Source organism: Trichosurus vulpecula, chromosome 9, assembly GCF_011100635.1.
Source record: "Trichosurus vulpecula isolate mTriVul1 chromosome 9, mTriVul1.pri, whole genome shotgun sequence".
In the NCBI taxonomy this organism is placed as follows: domain Eukaryota; kingdom Metazoa; phylum Chordata; class Mammalia; order Diprotodontia; family Phalangeridae; genus Trichosurus; species Trichosurus vulpecula.
Genome location: NC_050581.1, coordinates 114,967,937 through 114,980,029, shown reverse-complemented (window position 1 = coordinate 114,980,029; position 12,093 = coordinate 114,967,937).

The window sequence follows — 12,093 nt, the reverse complement described above, 5'->3', positions numbered from 1 at the left end:
CTCAGAGTTGTTTTGATTTGCATTTCTCTAATCAATAGTGATTTAGAGCATTTTTCTCATATGACTATAGATAGCTTTAATTTCTTCCTCTGAAAACTGACCATATCCTTTGACCATTTATCAATTGGGGAATGGCTTGTGTTCTTGTAAATTTAACACAGTTCTCTATGTATTTTAGAAATGAGACGTTTATCAGAGACACTAATTGTAAAAAATTTTTTCCCCAGTTTTCTGCTTCCCTCCTAATCTTGGTTGCATTGGGTTTGTTTGTGCAAAAACTTTTCAATTTAATGTAATCAAAATTATCCATTTTGCATTTCATAATGTTCTCTATCTCTTGTTTGGTTATAAATTCCTCCATTCTCCATAGATCTGACAGGTAAACTGTTCTGTGCTCCCCTAATTTGTTTATCATATCCACCTTTATATTTAAATTATGAACCCATTTGGATTTTATTTTGGTATATGGTGTCAGACTTGGTCTATGCCCAGTTTCTGCCATATTATTTTCAAGTTCTCCAGCAGTTTTTGTCAAATAGTGAATTCTTTTCCTAGAAGATGGAGAGTCTTTGGGTGGCAAAATAACTTTGGAAAAGCATGAACCTGCCCATGTCACTGCCCTACTGAAGAACCTTTGGCAGCTTCCTTTGGTCTCTAGGAGAAGAGACTAACTCCTGAGCCTGGTGTTAAAGGCCCTCCACAGCCTGCCTTCTCCATGAATCTCCCAGCATTCCCCTCCCTGTGCTCTACATTCCAGCCAAACTAGCCCACTAGCTTTTCCCTGAACTTGGCATCTAACTCCTATCTTTGGAATGCACTCCCTCTTCACCTCCGCCCACCCCTGAGGATCCTCAGCTTCCTTTAGGGCTTAGTTCAGGTGCCACCTTTTACCAGAAGTCTTTGCTCATCTTCCTAGCATTAATGCAGCTCTCTCTGTCTCTGTCTGTGTCTCTCTCCTACCTCTTTACTGTCTCCTACTCTGACTCCGTCTCTATATCTCTTCCCTGCTGCCTCCTCTGCCTTTCCTCTCTCTCTCTGTCTCTTACCTCATTCTCTTCTTTCTCTGACTCTGACTTTTGTATTTTTGCTCCTCTCTCTTCTCTCTCTCTCTTTTTCCTCTCCTCTTCCTCCTCACTCTCCCTTCTCTCTCCTCTTTTCTCTCCCTTTCTCTTCTCCTTTGTCTCTTCTCTTCCTCTTCTCTCTCTCTCTCTCTCTCTCTCCCTCTCTCTTTCCTCTTCATCTTCTCCTCTATCTCTCCTCTCTCTCTTTCTCCCTTCTTCTCCCCTCATCTCTCTCCTCCTCTCTCTTCTCTCTCATTTTCTCTCTCCTCCTCCTCCTCCTCCTCATCCTCCTCCCCCCCATCTCTCTCTCCCCTCTCTGCTCCTCCCTATGTCTCTGCCAGACTGTCTCTGTCTCTGTGTTTCTGTCTCTGTCTCTCTCTCATTGCCTTCTCTATGTATATACTGTATCTTTTCTACTCTAGACTGTAAGAAGTACCAGATAGACATTGAATTGAGTTGATTCACGCACATAGCAGAAGCAGGATCCAAGAATGATTCTCAGACTCCAAACACAGTCCTCTTTCTACACTATCATGCTGCCCTTCCAAAAGGTGGGCTAGGAAGACAGAAGGAATTCGTGGGGACTTGGTAGGGTATGGAGGACTGTAAGGTAGACAGACAGAGAGAAAGAGTAATATGGAGATTCATATTGCTGAAAGAGGAGGAAGGCTGGATGGAGGAAGAGAGATGTAGAAAGAGATAGGAGCGATCCATTCCAACACAGAGTTGATGGCCAGGCGATGGTGGTGGTTCTGGGTTTAGGGCAAGACTGAGAGGCTGGGGTCAGGGGATATGGCATGGAGGAGAGGGAGACCAGAGCTGCACAGGGTAGCTACTTCTCTCTACCCATCGGAAGCAGCCCAAGTTCACTCTTCCTGGTGCTGTGGGAGGAGGTAGAAGAGGGAAGGGTGGGGCCAGGTCCTCTTTGCCTGGAGCAGGGCTGTGGGCATGAGGCCAGACAGCTCTTTAATGGATTATTTCCTATACATAGCTACTTGGCTCTTGGATGGGCACCCTAATCTCTCTCCCTACTGAAACTAGGGCCCTCATGGTGGAAGGGTGATGGCCTGGGAGGGGAAGAACACCATTATGGCAGCCTCTGCCCTCTTGGAATAGTAGAAAGAGAGACAGATCTGGAGTCAAGAGACCTGGGTTTGAATCCAGTTCTTCTGCTTCTTTTCTGTATGACCTTAGGTGAGTCCCTTCCTTTCTCTGGGCATCTGCTTTCTAATGTGTGAAATGAGGGGCTGGATGAGATAATCTCTATGGTGCCTTTCAGCTCTAAATCTATGCTCCTAGGACTCCTCAGGAGGTCTGAGAGGGCTGACTGAAGCCAGGATGTGGGCAGAGCAGACGGGGATGAATTCCTTAAATCCTCGGGAACAGGGGTTGATTGGATGTGTGAAAAGCTTGCCCCATGAGTAGTGGTTTCCTTTTGTTTTATAGCAACATCTTCCTCTGGAGCTGACAGGAAACGGAGGCTTTCAACCTGACTCAGTCTCAACCCCAACCTAGTGAGGCGTTTAAGGCCCTTTCCAACATGGCTGGATGCTGTTTCTTCCCTGTGACTCCTCTCTCCTTTCCATCCTCACAGAGGTTCCCCGAAATTCTAGTTAGTATGAACTCATGGACTCAATCGAATCTGACGAACATTCATTAGGCCCTAACCAGGTGCAGAGAACTGGGCTAGGAATACAATGAAATACAATGAGAAATGACCCTGCCTTCCTTCCTGGGAGCTTACAGTCTAATGAAGAGGATGAACCATGTCTACAAACCATGTTCACCTAAATAATATGTCAGAGCATGTGTAAGTACATCAAAGGACAAACCAAGAGTCTTGAGAGACTGAGCAGGGGGGATCACGGCTAGATGGAATGACTCGGGAAGAGAGTATCTTGGAGGGAATGAAACCTGGTCCAGGCCTTGAAAGAAGGCAGAAGTTTCCACAGATGGAGGTTGGGGGATGGGATGGAGAGGGGGAGGTCAGTATTCCAGATATAGGTGGGGGCAATACCAAGAAACAGAAATAGAAGATGGGGTGAGCATGAGGGAAAGGAGCAAGCAGACCTTTTCAGCTGGAATACAGAATGCAGAAGTGGAATAGTGAGAGGTATCTGAAAAGGTAGTATGGGGACAGATTGTAAAGGAAGAGAAGGGGAGAGGAGGGGAGGGAAGAGGAGGGAAGAGAAAGGAAGGGAAGGGGAGGGAAGAGAAAAGGAAAGGAAGGGAAGGGAAAGGAAGGGAAGAGAGAGGAAAGGGAGGGAAGGGAAATGAAGGGAAGAGGAGAGAAGAGAAAGGAAGGGAAGGGAAGGGAAAAGGAAAAGGAAAGGGAAAGGAAAGGAAGGGAAAAGAAGAGAAGGGAAGGGAAGGAAAGGGAAAAGGAAAGGAAGGGAAGGGAAAGGAAAGGAAGGGAAGGGAAATGAAGGGAAGAGAAAGGAAAGGAAGGGAAGGGATTAAGCATTTATACAGCACCTACTACATGCCAGGCACTGTGCTAAGCACTTCACAACCATTATCTCATTTGGCCTTCATAATGACCCTGTGAGGTCGGTATTATTCTTACCCCCATTTTACAGTTAAGGAAACTGAGGCAAACAGAGTTACTTGCTCAGGATCACACAGCTAGTAAGTATCTGAAGCTGGATTTGAACTCAGGGCCAGAGGTAAACAATAGGGGAACACTAAAGGTTTTTGAGCAGGACAAGTAATAAGATCAGTGGTGAGTGGGAGGATTATTCCCACTTCCCTCCCTCCCTGAACCTAATTCTTACCAAATTGCCTTTGCCAACTTGGCTAACCACCCCACCCCTAACCCCTTCCCTCCCCTCCATCCTCACATATATACAGCGTGTTCTCCCTCCTCATTTCTTCATTCAAACACCACTTCCTTCAGGAACCTTCCCTGAGTACCCCAGCCCACAGTAACCTCTTCCTCCTCAGCCTTCCTAAGAGACTCGCCCATAGGATCAGCAGTATGGCATTTGATCCTATGCTGCCGTTGTGTTTCTGATCATCCTTTCTTTGAACGTAAGCTCATTGAAGGCAGAGACTCTTGTTTTTTGTCCTTGTATTCCTAGCACCTAGCATGATGTCTGGCACACATTAGGCACTTAATAAATTACTCTGGTTGATTGTTTGAGGGCAGAGACTTGTTTTTTGTCCTTGTATTCCTAGCACCTAGCATGGTGCCTGGCACACATTAGGCACTTAATAAATTACTCTGGTTGATTGCTTGAGAGCAGACTTGTGTTTTTTGTCCTTGTATTCCTGGTGCTTGGCACATAGTAGGCCCTTAATAAATTACTCTGGTTGATTGCTTGATTGAGAAGAGGGGACAAGAACCCCACAGCTTGTGGCCCGTGTGCAAATCTTCACTTTGACAACCAAACTCCAACCTCCCCCAGGGAAGACTGTTTTCTCCTTCTTCCAGTCCCTACAGAGCCAGATTGGGCCCTGATGGAACTGAAAGGGAAGTAAACTCCCAAGAATCAGAAAGACTTGGGTTCCCTTCCCAGCTCAGACCTTTACTAGCTGTATGAATCTGGCCAAACCATTTCCCTCTCTCTGGGCCTCACTTATAGTCTCTGAGCTGTAAAGTAGAGATAATAATACTTGTATTACTTTCCCCACAGGGTATTATAAGGAACACTTGTACAAACTGCCCTACATAAATATATGGAGTTAATATTTATGGTAGGTGCTCTGTAATCCTGTCTTAATGAGTTAATTAATGTGCCTGTAACTTGCTGTGTGACCTTGGGCAAGTCACTTCCCTTTGCAGATCCTGACAATCTCTTGTAGTAAGAGGGTGGTATACTATATGGTCCCTTCCAGCTCTGACATATAAGTTCTGTGTGTTATGTTCTAAGGGTCTCCTGCTCCCTCTCCACCCTTATACTCTCTTTTCTTAATACTTTGAATTCTCTATAGTCCTGGGTCAGGTATGCTATATAGTCTTGATCTCTGTTGAGACAGTGTAGACCAAGGAAACATGAACTAAACTGATCCAGGGGACTGAGACTTCAACCCTGCCCAGCAGCCCTGACACACTGAATGACCTCGGGCGAATCACTCACTTCTCAGGGACTCTGTCCCCAGGGATAATAATACCTGTGCTCTGAGCTCTCTGGAGCCAGGGTAAAATATAGACAGTGTTATTAATGACTGTTATTCTAGGCATGATAATATCTATAAAGGCATTTAAGATCCTTGGGAGGAAAGGGCTGAGGACAGGGCAAGAGGGAATGGGGTGTGAATGACTGAAGGAAGAATGTCTACAATATAGAGGGCAGGAAAAGAAAGGAGAGGCCGTGGAAGCTCCAGGGAAGATATTTAGGGGACCCGGACCCCAGAAAGGCCTCTGCTTCCATAAATTATCTATTCTATTATCCTAGGGTTTGTAGTCTCATGCATCTCCAAGGAGAGAAAAGAAGACTCTTGTACCAAACTAGGAACTCCATGAAGGCAGAGGATGATGTCTGCACAGTGCTTCATAGATATTTGTTGAGTTGAATCAATACAGGGAAATTGGCAGAATCTTCCAAGGTTAAGACCTGTTATGCATGTCATTGAATATATATATGTATATATATATATATATATTTTAAAAGACATACCATTTGTAGGGCCTTGTGCTGAAGAGTGGGGGAAAAGATACTTATTAGATCAGATGTGATCCTTGTCCTCGATGGAACTTACAAACCAATAGGGACACAGGGCACAAACTCACAAATAAAAAAATAGGACAAGTGCATCAGGAAGCTTCAAAACCAAGTACTGTGTGAAATCTGAGTAGGCTTTGGATTCTTCCTGACAAAGAAAGGAAACCCTCTCATTCCAATGAGAAAAACCTGGTATCTTCCATCAAGTCAAACAAGGAGCCATCCTAAACTACTAGGAGAACCGATAAACTTCTAATTTACTGAGAGATGCTATAGCACAGTAGGAAAGACCACTGCATTTGATGCAAGGGGTCATTGTTGTTTGGTCATTTTAGTTGTGTCCAACTCCTCATGACCCCATTTGGGGTTTTCTTGGCAAGGATACTGGAGTGTTTTGCCATTTCCTTCTCCAGCTCATTTTACAGATGGGGAAACTGAGACAAACAGGGATTAAGTGACTTGCCCAGGGTCACCCAGCTAGTAAGTATCTGAGGCTAGATTTGAACTCAGGAAGATGAGACTTCCTGACTCTAGGCCAGGAGTTCTATCCACCTAGCTGCTCAGGGAGTAGATGCTAGGGGACCCAGATTCAAGGCCCGACTGTCAATGACCACCTGTGTGACCTTAGGCAAGTCGCTTCCAATCTGTAGACTTAGCTTCCTCATCTGTAAAAGGAGGGGGTTAGTCTAGATGACACTGAAGGTCCTATGACCCCATAAGTCCTGAAAGGCACCTCCTTCTGTGGGTCGGTCCATCGATGTGTCTCTGTGTGTTCTGTATACGCCTCTGTGCTGGGAGTCTTTTGAAGGCAGGACAGAAGATTCGTGAGCCTAGGTCAGATATAGCTGACTGAGACAGGCTTATTGCTGTTGTCACAGGCATGCCTCCAGGATGGGCGAGTACACCAGTCCATCCTACCAAGCTGCTGCAGCTCCTTCCTAACTTTTCCTGAGGGGAAGGAGAGGATCGATGCTAACGTACAATGCATACCTATGGATGGTAGTACTGGTGCGGTGGTGGCTGTGATCAGTGTGAAGGTCACAGTGTAAAGATGATAGCAATGGTGAAAACTACATAAGGCCTGGTCCAGGATGGACAGCCTCAAGCTGGGATCCTCCCCAATGCACTCAGAGTCTGTTCACAAAAGTTTCATGCTATGTCAGGCTCCAATGCCTTGGGACATTAAGTATGTTACCTGCAGACTTCAGGTCTCCCGGGAGAGGCCAGCCTGCTGAATTTCTAGCCACAATTCCCATTCTACCACCATTAGTGGTGCTCCTTTATCTAATACTGCAAAAGTCCAGACTAAGGGACTGGGAAGTGTTGTGGACCATCTGGGCCCCAAGTTTCTTCAGATAATGGAAGAAACTCAATTCTGCCGATAGGATCATAAAACCCCAAATGTGAGAGCTGATAGGGTCCTCAGAGGTCATTTAGTACTGCCTACCTTGGGTTTTAGTCCAAATGGCCAGAGATGGTCTATAGTTCAGCCTCAGTTCCCTTGGGGGAGACATTTGTTTTACACACACACACACACACACACACACACACACACACACACACATACTCCTTCAGACTTTACAACATTCCTAAGATGGTCTGTCAATGGATTTCAAATGAGCTTGGACACCTTTTCCTGACCCTGGACAAAGGGGGACATGAAGGCAGGGGGATAGACAGGATTATTGAGGTCTGAGGTTTGACCCATCCAAGCAATGTTAAGCCTCTATTTTCTCAAAGCCATACTATGAAACGAGAGATGAGGCAACTCCTTTCTCTTCCCCTTTTTGGGAATTGGGTCTGCTTCTTCACTTTTGTCCCTCAGGGTCCCAGATGGACACACTTGGCTTAAGCTTCCAATAAATGAATGGGCCTCAGTTTGTTGCATCTGGAGAATGGGTCCAGGCTCAGCCATCTATCTTCAATGACCTGGCAGCTGGGAAGGCTAGGGGTAGGAAGCACCCATCTGGTGCTCCTACCACTTCTAGATGAAAGGGAAATGTCAGGTCTTATTATTACTGGCAACTAATACCACTTCTAGCCCACAGCACATGTAGTGTTTACAAAGCCCTTACAATGGTTAATTAGCTAATCCACTCAGCATCTTGCTGGCCACCCACTGAGTCATCCCGAGGAGCCAGGAATGCCTGGCGCCCAGCCCCCTGACAGACCAGACCACTTTTCCTCCAGGGCTCCTATCTCGACCCATCCTTCTCGTCAGTGAAGGCGTCTTCTGTCTCATAGCCCCAGTGTCTAGCTGTACTTTCCCACTCCTACTTCTCCCAAATTTTTGCTGTCACTTTGCCCCCAGCTAGGTGAGTTGAGCAAAGACCCTATCAGGGTGTTAGATGGAGAAAAGGGAGGGAAGATGTCATGGGGAACTGGAGTATGGATGCAGGAGTCAAACCAAAGGGGAAATCAAGGGTGAGGGCCCAGGATGGTCAGAATAGTCACATCTGGGAGCAAGGATACTAAACAGAGTTAGTGTTCGAGAGTGGAACCAGCAGCGAGCTCCAAGTCAGGTGACTTGCATTTTATTCCTGACTGCCACACAGCAGCTACATGACCTTGGGCAGGTCACTCCCCCCCCGCCCCCACCCCTTAAATTTTCTCCTCTGTAAAATGAAGGGCTTAGATGTGATCTTGCTGCTCTGAAACCAACGATCTCTATTTCTGTTAATGATAATTCTATTGATCTAAATCTATTTTATTGATACAAAACATCTCCCTCTGCGCACCTATGGGAGGCAGACAGTAAGATCACCCTCCTAGGCTCATTGCTTTAGTGTTATTTTTGACTCTTCCCTCTCCCCTGACCCCGCCCTTCCCCATCCAGCCAGGCACCAATTCTTCTCTAATGGCTCTCGAATCTGTCCCCTCCTCTCCGTTCCTATTCCCATTGCTACCGCTCACCCCCCAACCTCAGACCCCCATCGCTTTCTGCCTAAATGATCACCTAGGCTCTTAACTGGACAGTCTGTCTTCACCATCTGCCCCCTTCAATCTAGAGCCTACTGTGTACAAGGTACTATACGGGTGCCAGGGGTGCCGTGACAGAAATGAAACATTCTCAGCCCTCGTGAAGGGCTCAGGAACACTTTGGGGCCTCCTCCCTCTGTGGCTTGGTGTCCTCCACCCCTGTAGAGTGGGGGGCATTTCCCTGAAGGTAGCCACCAGCTCCCTTATGGATCTCTCAGACTCACAGGACTATAAGATAGGACATTCTTATTTAAACAGTAAAGGACGGGGAAAATCCGAGCCAGTAGAATGACACGATATCCTCCCTCTCCCACCCAACCCCTAGGGGCCTGTACTGTCCTTATGACTTACAGTAACTGCTGCAGATAACCCCTCCACCCCACCACCATGATAGAGCCATGTACCTGGAGTCAGGAAGACTTGTGTTCCAATCCGACTGCAGACATTTACTAGCTGTGTGACCCTGGGTAAGTCGCTTGACTTCTATTTGCCTCAGTTTCCTCAACTGTAAAGGAGAGATAATAATAGCACCTCTCACCTGGGATTGTTGTGAGGATCGAAGGGGATTATATTTGCAAAGCACATATTCCTGGAATGCTTCCTTCCTTCCTACTAAGGGGGAAGTAGATTATTGTCTTCTATTGTGGGTCCTTCCCAGGCATCCCTCCTTCAGTGTTCAACTCTCCTCCTGAAGATAATCCTAACTCATTTCCAGAGACCAGTTCTCTAGCAACTGACCCATGGAGGGATTATTCAGGAGCCTCAGGGGACAGTGGTGCAGCTTTTTCACATCTCTTAGGTTCAGAGATCTTCCTTCTGTTCCTTAGCACCTGGATCAGCTAGGTGGCACAGTGGGTAGAGTGGTAGGCCTGGAGTCAGGAAGACTCATCTTCTTGAGTTCAAATCCAGCCTCAGATACTTAATACCTACGTGACCCTGGGCAGGTCACTTAACCCTGTTTACCTCTTTCCTCATCTGTAAAATGAGCTGGAGAAGGAAATGGCAAACCTCTGCAGTATTTTTGTCAAGAAAACCACAAATAGGGTCACAAAGAGTCAGACACAACTGAAAAACCACTGAACAACATAACCAACCCATAGCTCCCTCAGCACAAACGGTTTCTTCAATACCTCTTTCCTGGGCGGCTCAAATGAATCTCTATTTTCCACCAGGTGGGTTAATGGTGAGTCCTCCATCATTTACCTTCTCTAGTCCTTAGCACCTGGGTGTGGTACCTTCCACTGAATATTTTGGGGTTTTCCGGATCCTTTTCCTTTGAACTATCCCTCTCCATCTTTCTCTGTGGCAGCTTGTCTAGATATGCAAATTTACTACTTTTTGAGAATCTTCCAAAGGAAGATAGGAAAGGTGGAACTGTCAGTCCCTGCTGGCTGTTCCTGAGAGTACCAGGCGGTTGTGACTGAAGCATCCTTCTCACACTGCTAGAATGAGATTCCTTTGGCAAAGAGCCGCTCAGGTTGTTCTATTGAGTAAACTTCCAGCTCCTTTCCCCAGCCTTCTAGGCTTTCCAAGACCTCGCCAACCTTATCTCAGATTACTTCTCTAGGTACGCTCCATGCTCCACACCTTTGTTAATGCTGCTCCCAAGGCCTACAGTGTCTCCACTTCCTCTTCCTTTATCTGTAGAAATCCTTTAAACCCCACGTGAAACGCCACCTCCTCCAGGAAGCTTTTCCTGATTCTTGAGATCATTTGCCTTTCTCTGAGGCTTCATATAGCATTTTGTGTATACCCCTCTAATGTGGTTACCCTATATTATCTATAATAAATTGCAGAATGGAAATTAGTAGAGGCAAAAACCAGTCCACAGAAGTCTTGGTGTGAACCCCAAGAGATCCACATCATACCAAAAGCATTCTTTGACAATACTGGCAGAAGGACAACAAACAGACAGAAAATGGAACAAATCTGTTTATGTTTCTCTAATATTCTATTTGTGGCTGCTAGATGGCACAGTGGATAGAGCACTGGGCTTGGAATCAGGAAGAATCCTCTTCCTGAGTTCAAATCTGGCCTCAGATACTCACTAACTTCATGTCCCTAGGCAAGTCACTTAACCCTGTTTGCCTCAGTTTCCTCATCTGTAAAATGAGCTGGAGAAGGAAATGGCAAACCACTTTGCCCCAAATAACCCCCAAAGGTGGTCATGAAGAGTCCGAAAAAACTCCTCCTCAGTGACAATAACGATCCTCTATTTTCATCGTCAGTGACAGTGGAATCATGACATGTAGACTGTTGTGTCCTGGCCCCTAGACTGCAATATGAAGAAGTTAACATGATAAATAGATAAGATGCATCTGAAAAGATCGCGTGAGGAAGGCCTAGTACACACAGGAAATCCATGCTGGAGATTGCGTAATTTTAAAAGCCTGGAGGAATTCTGGGGAGATAGGAAAAGAATGGAAAAATCTCAGACAATATTATTGCCCAAAGGGTAGATGAGAAAGCAACAGCAGCTATGTCACCATACACCTGCTTTCTTGTCTTTATAAAATCTTTGTGAGAATAGAGATGAACATAGAGCAAAGAGGATTACCCTTGATGTGAATGTAAGAGAGGAACAGATAAGCTTCTTTTCCACAACAGACTTCATATTTTGGCCACTGACTGAAAAGGTGTGTAGAATATAAAGTTCCACTGAATTTGCCGATTACAAAAAAGCATTTAATTTGTAGGAGGAAAAAGGCAGCCTTAAAGGCTCTCCTCCAATCAGGGGTCTCTCATCCATGTGTTGAGATCATATAGAGGAAGCGAGGTGTCACTGTGGATGGTGCTCTGGGCCTGGTGGGGGTCAGGGAAACCTGAGTTCCAATTCAGCTTCAGACAGTTACTAGCTACGTGACCTTGGACGAATCACTTAACCTCAGTTTCCTCAACTTTCAAAGGAGGATAATAACATCACCTACCTCCCAGAGTTGTTAGAATCAAATGAGATAATATTTATAAAGTGTTTAGCACCATGACTGATGCACAGTAGGCATTATGTGATTGCTGGCTATTAGTATTATTATCATTATATTTCTGGGTGAATGCCACCACAGAAAAGAAAAAAAAATGGGGCAATCGTTCTTCACTTGGAGCCTGTGATCTTTTTTCTTTAAAATTGGTTTCCTTTGTAATCCCATACATTTTATTTTATGCAATTAAAATATTATTCTAAAATAATTTTTAAAATGTTATTCTAAAAAAAATGAGTCTTAGAAGCAGCCCAGGGGCTTCACCGGACTGCCAAAGGGGTCCTCAAAAGTATCTTGCCATTGGATATGGAATTGGGTTGATTGATTGGGTCCAATTCAACCCAATTCAAGTTAAAAATTGTCAATAAGTGGGTGCACTGTGTGCAGAGTTCAGTGTTAGGGTGTAGGTGA